At 37.8% G+C, this 7,797-nt stretch overlaps 1 long non-coding RNA gene across 1 annotated transcript; it reads right to left on the reverse strand.

Moving 5' to 3' along the window:
- Positions 1–397: 397 nt before the first annotated feature.
- Positions 398–1,546, reverse strand: LOC115557600 (uncharacterized). The gene is made up of 3 exons (XR_003979210.1): positions 1,386–1,546; positions 606–833; positions 398–495 (listed from the first exon to the last, which is right to left on the reverse strand). It is a non-coding gene; the product is annotated as an uncharacterized LOC115557600 (long non-coding RNA).
- Positions 1,547–7,797: the final 6,251 nt, after the last annotated feature.

The following is a 7,797-nucleotide window of genomic DNA, read 5'->3' on the forward strand; positions in this document are numbered from 1 at the left end:
TACATTTGATGGGTACTTAAGTTTTTGAGCCTAACTTATTATTTGTTATTGCTATATATATATATATATATATATATATATATATATATATATTAAAAAAAAGGCAAAGCGATTGGGGTGGTGGGCAAGTAATGTAGTCGGTGTCTGAACACTCGTGCGATCTGTAGATAATTCACATTGTTTATTTTGAATGGGACTGAACAGTGTTCCAGTGTGCTATAAAAATCATGCACAAGCAATTCACCATCTGTTGTACACTAGAATGCAATTCGTTACATTTAAGTCTAAACTTACCTCATAGTACTTCAAACCCTCAACTAACTGATCATAGCAGCTCTGTCATTGAATGACGACATGGAAAAGTATTGCATTCTGCACAAATTAATCTTTGTTGTCCATTCTGACGGGGTTCGGAAGACCTTCGAGTTGGTATCTCCATGAGTCACAGCATTCCACTGCTTGCTCCAGCTCCTCTGTGGTTAATGCTTGATCAACCTTAAGGTGCAATCGAAAAATAAGGATATGATAGATGCATTCAGAATTTAAATAAATACCTCAGAAACTGGGATTGAAGCGAATAACATTTTATCACACTCATATCATACCTTCTTCAGGGCTTCTCTCAGTTCCATGTCAGCTACATCATCTGGAGTGACCTTCAACTGAAAGATGTGTCCTGTCAGAAGGTAGTCCACTACCAGAGGAGAAAGGCTGGAGGGCTGGAGGTTCACCACCCTGGACGATGATGGTAGACATCATCTGTCCAATAGTGCGGTACACTCCATTCTGCACATGAGAAATGTTCATTCTTGGAGTGAAGCCATTTAGAGACTCTAGGACAAAAGGACAAAAAGCAATTTGTTTATTCAGTAAAGACAACTAGAATCACTCAAGATATCATACAATAATCTGAATACCATTAACCTATAACAGAAATACTGTATATGGAATAGAATTTTAGAATAGGCAAAAACACATTTATACTGCATGCATAAACTGCAAGGGATTGGCATAAAGTTACATGTTACAAGGTTTATTGAAGATGTGTTGGGTTTTAAGTTTTTGAGTACCCATTTTCATTCAGATATCTATTATCTTGAGGTGAGAAGTCAAGGGCATACATTTAGCCTAACTTATTATTTGTTATTGCTATTTAGACCCCTTCCAACAAGCTAGCATGACCACTATAGCCTCTGAAAGACAGAAATGTCCACAAAGAAAGCCAGTATCCTTTAATTGGCTAATAAAGCGCCAATTATGTATGTTACCCAAACTTTAAGAGGGCAGCTTACCCAGTATGCAAGTAAAATAATTTTACCACCACAGCACAGAAGTACATTTGATGTAAAGTACATAACAATTATGCAAAAAAAAAAAAAGATTACCTTCAAATGCTCCACTCTCTTTGAAGATGGCTTTCACAAGCAGACGGAAGAAGTCTCGCCGTGGCCCTCCGAGGTCTTCTCCATCTTCGTTGGTGCCTTCGTCACTGGCAAAGGTGACATACAGCAGATCGGTGCACTCAGTGAATTTCCGTCTACTAAACTGTCGGTGCAACACTGAAAGTTAAAAATTAGCAAAGCAAGTATACCTTGAATCCTGTAAGGGCTGCACAGACTCTTCTAAAAGACTGCGTCTGATGGCTTCCTCAATGGCTTCATCTTCTTCAATATCAATAGGACTGTTAATTAAGACACAAGGATAAAATATTCATTCCCTAACAAAATGGACCAACATAAAATGTAACAAATATTACATGAGAAAACCTTAAGTTAATACATATAACTGTACATGAAATCTGCAAAGTAATTCATAGCTTCATTTGGCCCTCGCTGTCCCTGTAGGTCCATCCCATCATCGGATGGAGGAGCACTGGCTTCCACCCTCTCTTGCCTCTCACAGTGTTCGCTCTGGGCTCTGGACGGTGCATGTCTCTGAGTCACTACATAAAGAGAATCTACTCAGTAACTCTTAATAATAACCTAAACAATACTTTCAATCCATTGATGCAAATTATGCTACACTGTTTTTTAGGGGTGGGAATCTCTTGGCACCTCACGATTTGATTCCGATTATGAGGTAAACGATTAGATTCTAAACCGATTATCGATGCAACAAAAAAATGTATGTACATTTCCATGCGTGATTTTCAAAAATATATAAACACATCTGAGTTTGCTACCACTTCCTACTTTTGTGATGACCATCAAAGACATCAACAGATGAATTCACTTATCTAATATTTTATTAGAGAAAAAGCTTTTGTCACAAATATGACTTTCTATGAACAATGCAATAATCAATGCAGCTTGCATTACAACACAATATGGAAGTTTGTAAAAAATAGGGTTCAGTTTTATTTTCTATGTCAAAGAAAAAGCTGCTCTTGAATTAGAAGGAGTTATTGTGTCTGGCTGTGAGTTTGCGTGCATGCTTATGTGTAGGCTGAATCGCAATCGTGTCAAAACAAATCAGATTGGCCAATAAAAAAAGGTAATTCAGATTATTAATTTATCTGCATTGAGACAGAATCATTCTAGAGAGAATCGCGATGCATCGAAGAATAGATTATTATTCCCAACCCTACTATTTTCACTCCACACAAATAATAACGGTTTTGTTTCAATAAGTTCAATAATGCAATAAGTCACCAATTCATCACAAAAATCAAGTCAGATCAGCAATTAACCTGCAAAGTGATTCACAGCTTCATTTGGCCCTCGCTGTCCCTGTAGGTCCATCCCATCATCAGATGGAGGAGCACTGGCTTCCACCCTCTCTTGCCTCTCACAGTGTTCGCTCTGGGCTCTGGACGGTGCATCTCTCCGAGTCACTACATAAAGAGAATCTACTCAGTAACTCTTAATAATAACCTAAACAATACTTGTTTCAATAAGTTCAATAATGCAATAAATCACCAATTCATCAAAAAAATCAAGTCAGATTAGCAATTAACCTTGAGAGGTTCGAGAGTTATTTACTGGGATTTTCTATACAAATGAGGGGTGTTAATTTATTTATTTTTTTACTCACCTCTCCTTCGTTGTACAACCGGGCTGCACAAAAGAAAAAGGTTCTCCTATGTAAAAACAGGCAACTTGAACAGTAAGTTACAAGGTGAAATCTTTACAGTGTGACATAATTTTATCTGATTGAAAAATTACATATTTTCTTGGTGTGGGGAGTAAACAACATCTAGCTAGTAAATGGAGATAGAGGTATGTGTTGGAATAGGATGTGGGGGATGATTCAGTTATTGAGTACAGGTGTGCTCATCACTGGATCACCAGTTTATGGGTGTGTTCTGTCCCATGTGCAGTAACAGATCAAGGCCCAAGGTCTGTGGAAATGTAGGGGCCAAAAAACTGTGGACTAGTGTGGGCTGAAAGCTTTTTCTGAGTTCAATAAATGGGCAGCACCCGATTTAGACTGAGCCTTTTGTCCGCCAAGTTACCACACTAATGTATTCAATAACATGCTCACCTGTGCAGGAACTTCCATTTCTGCCATAATATACAGGCATGTGCTGGAACAGACGAAGGCAACTTCTTTACCACCCCAGGGGAAATTGGAGGTGACCTTCGGTATCATCAGTTTTTTACACCCCTTGATGGTGCTCAAAAACTGAAATGGAAGTGACTGGTGCTCTGATAAGCCAAATGCTCCACTGAAGATAGCTGTTATTTCAGCTCTCACTTGGTCTTCAGACCATTCTGTGGAAAAAGACATTTTTCCAACAAGGCCAGCCGTAGCTAACCTGGTCCGAGTTTCTCCTCTGGGTATAATGAAGACCGATACCCCCGGTGAAAAAGTTAAACATACAACATCCTTCGTGTATGTTTTGACATTCCTTCGTCTCAAGTATCCCGATTGAGCCCGATTACGTCGAGGGATGGATGGCAGTGGAGCCTATTGAAAACAAGCAGATCAAGAGACTTTTCTTAATAGAGCTGATAATGACCAAGTTTAACAGTAAAGTTGTAAAGAACTGCATACAGGTCTCCATGCTGACATTTATTGTAATTTTGCCATGCACAGGATGAAATCATTATATGCCAATCAAGTTAGTACATTTCACATTAACACTTTATTAATTGATTAGTTGACAACAATTAAACTAATTGCCAACTATTTTGATAATTTATAATCGGTTTGAGTAAAAATGATCTTATTCCAGTATCTCAAATAATAATAACACCAACAACCTTTATTTATAATATGTATTGGTTTCTTTAGTCCCGTTTGACAGTAAACTAAATATCCTTAGGTTGTGGACAGAACAAGACAACGAGTATGTCATCTTGAACTTTGGGAAATAGCGATCAACATTTTATCATTTTATGGACCAAACAACTAATTGATTAATCGAGAATATAACCAGCTGATTAATCGATTATGAAACGAATTGTTAGTTGTAGCCCTAATCCTCAAATTACCAGTGTTGAACTTCAATATTAACCAGTTATTTTATATCAATAGTTTTATTCTTCTCAGGGTAACATAAACGTTATCCAGCTATTATATCACAACTTACTGATCTCAGTGATGTGACGGTGGTGGCAAAGTTGGAAGTGCCTGAGGCACTGGGCACCGCTGGTGTTGAAACCTGAAACAAGCCCGCATTTTAGATGTGAGATATAGCGGCAAAGTACGTTAACATTACACATGTTAACCACAGCACAGGCTTCATAGAGTAAGTGGTCGGTTTTGTCACTGGTAACCACTAAGTCAACTAGGCTACAGAGAGTCCTTACAGTGGAGTGGATAAAAAAACTTCAGCTAGCATATACCACACAGCTAACTGGCTGGGTTAGCTAACATTGGCTAACCCCCTCGTCTGCATAAAGAACTCAAATTAAAACAACTTAACTTACTGTTGCTGATGTGGACTGGACCGGGGGAGCTACACCCTGGAGTGCAGCCCGTACAGCTGCAATAACCACCCGTTCGATGTCCAGGAATCCCAGAGAACCGGCCATGCCTGTTTGACTTGGTCTTGGTCTTGGTCTTGGTCTTTGACTTTGCCGCTCGATCTTTGCCGTGCGATTTGAAGCCACTGCAGTGGGCGTGGTTTCATTGGGGATTTTAATATTTTCTAAATATTTAGCTTTACACTTTACACAGATTTAGATTTAGATTTAACATTTAGATTTAGATTTAACATTTAGATTTAACATTTAGTATTTAGATCTAGATTTAACATTTACATTTAACATTTAACATTTAGATTTATATATAACATTTAGATTTAACATTTAGATTTAGATTTAACATTTAGATATAAATTTAACATTTATATTTATATTTAACATTTAGATTTAACATTTAACATTTAGATATAAATGTAACATTTATATTTATATTTAACATTTAGATTTAGATATAACATTTAGATTTAGATATAACATTTAGATATAATTTCTAACATGGATTTTGTACATTTGAACATATTGTTTACAATTAAATATAACATGTTGTTTTACATGAATTTCTCTCAAATGTGAGGAAAATGCGCTAAATGTGAGGAAAGTGAGCTAAATGTTGAAAATGTATCAGCAAAAAATTGTAACAGAGTTTTTACAAACGGCGCCCCATATTCCCTGGGATCCACGCAAGCGAAGAGCGTCTACATTCCGATTGGCTGTCAGTGTTTTGCCGCTAAAACGTGTCATAGTAATTTGCATAAAGTTAAAAAGTTTTCAACTTTTTTTGGACGCTCTGATCGCTCAACTTTGGCCGCTGGTAGTGTTGGTCGCTTTGGTCGCTTTGGTCGCTTTAGTCACTCTTGCCCATAGAAAGTGAATGACTTCCCGCGATTTGGTAGCTCAATTCGCTTCTGGTGTGGACGTACAGTGTTAAGAGGAGTTTCGGGCAACGCTCCAAAGAAATTAACGATGGTTCGAAAGATCCATCGTGAGAATGATCGTACGAGCGAAGATCCATCGTTATCGGTAAACTGGGCCCTGAACTGCAGCCTCATTAACATGGTCAAATGTCTATTGATAAGCACACAACATCCAGAAAACTAAAAGCACACATTTCTCAAGTGAATTAAGGGCTTTCTTCAAAGCATATACCTGAAAAATCTTTGAAATTCTGGGGATATTAAACATTTGTAGTCAATAACACTAATGGAAGAAATATAAATATGACAGAGTTAATTATGAAGGAAAAATGGTTAACGGAGATGTTCCCCTTAATGCCATACTGTGTCTTGGCAGTCTGATTCTTAGAACCTAATAAGCCGGAATGTTGATTGCCTGATGAATTTCAGGTGCTGTTCAATGTTGTGTTTCTTAAATGAGTGGCAATGACAGAATGTCATGTTCAGCTTGTTCATAATGCTCTAATCAGGATTCAAACCCTCAAATATAAGGACCATTAGTACACGGCATTATCCTGACGATCCACTGACATTCCTGAACTGCATAAAGCCTTATTCGCTTATCAATCAAAATGTCGATTGATAAGCACACAACATAAAGAAAACTCCAAGCACACATTTCACAAGAGAATTAAGGGCTTTCTTAAAAGAGTACAGATCTGAACATTTGCACTGTTAATGGTATCCACCTAATGATAGCCGTATACAATAACAAAATGGTCATATAGGCAAAATGGGTTGAGACTGTGGACGTTTGGCTTTTCTTTGAAATTGTGGGAAAAGTAAACATTTTAGAGCAGAAGACCAGGGTGAAGGGTTTTAGAGATGAATATGATGAACGAATTTTGAGTCCATGTCAATCTGTTGAGGAGAAATAAGCCTACCGGTAATTCATGATTTTTTACAATAGCGCCACCTTTGGGTGCAGTAGCCACATATTTGGGTTTATGGGGGGGGGGGGGGGGGGTTATTGGTAACCATACCTGAAAGTTTCAAGAGTTTTCGACTTACGGTATAGGCTGCAGTATGACTTTTACAGAATTTGAGGGAATAAAAAACGTTACAGAAACAATAGGGGCCAAGCAGCTTCGCTGCTCGGAACCCTTATAATGGCTCCCCATAAAGACAAATCATTTCTGGATTAATTACTAATCAAGTACTGACAAACCATTCCTAAAATATGATAGCTAACATTCCAATGCTCCTATGCTTCCAAAATTGAGGCAGTCGATTCGATAAGATGTGGCGATGTACAAACCCTGTGGGAATGTATCCAAGCAACAGGCCATGTCCTTTACTACTATCGGCTCTCCGGGTCTCTCCGGGTTAAAAAGCTCTGTTCTTCCCTTCAACAACTTGTTGAAACTTGACAGACATCATTTTTACACAATTTAATCTCTGATGTGCAATTCAGTCTGTGATAGGTCATTGGTAGCTCAATTATATAATCTCAGGCTACAATTACATCTATCTTTGTATTTCGGACCAATCAATGGTATTGAACTAAAATAGTCTCAGTTATTAGATCAAATCTGATGATATTTCACTGGAGGATAACATGTCTTTACTCAACAATAGAGAATAATATCTATGTATATACTATGTTGGGAAAAAATGGGATTTGTTTGAACTAATTTTTTGATAAAGATAATTTTTAGAAATTTCATGAAGCAATTTCGCTTTAATTTTTTTGCTATTGTATTTGTTCTTTGTGCCTTCTGATGACGGTGTAGTAGACCACATAAAGGACTTGACTCTGGCTGAAAGGCAAGCGCCAGTGTTTGCCAGCAAGGGTTTGGGTGGCCATACTTTCCATGCAGGGCACTCCTGTTAAGCCTCTAATGACGAGTGACCCTGACGTGAAGGGATTCTTACAGACTGGGTCAGCTCCTTTAAAACCCACCAGAGTTCCT

Source organism: Gadus morhua, chromosome 13 (genome assembly GCF_902167405.1).
Source record: "Gadus morhua chromosome 13, gadMor3.0, whole genome shotgun sequence".
Classification (NCBI taxonomy): domain Eukaryota; kingdom Metazoa; phylum Chordata; class Actinopteri; order Gadiformes; family Gadidae; genus Gadus; species Gadus morhua.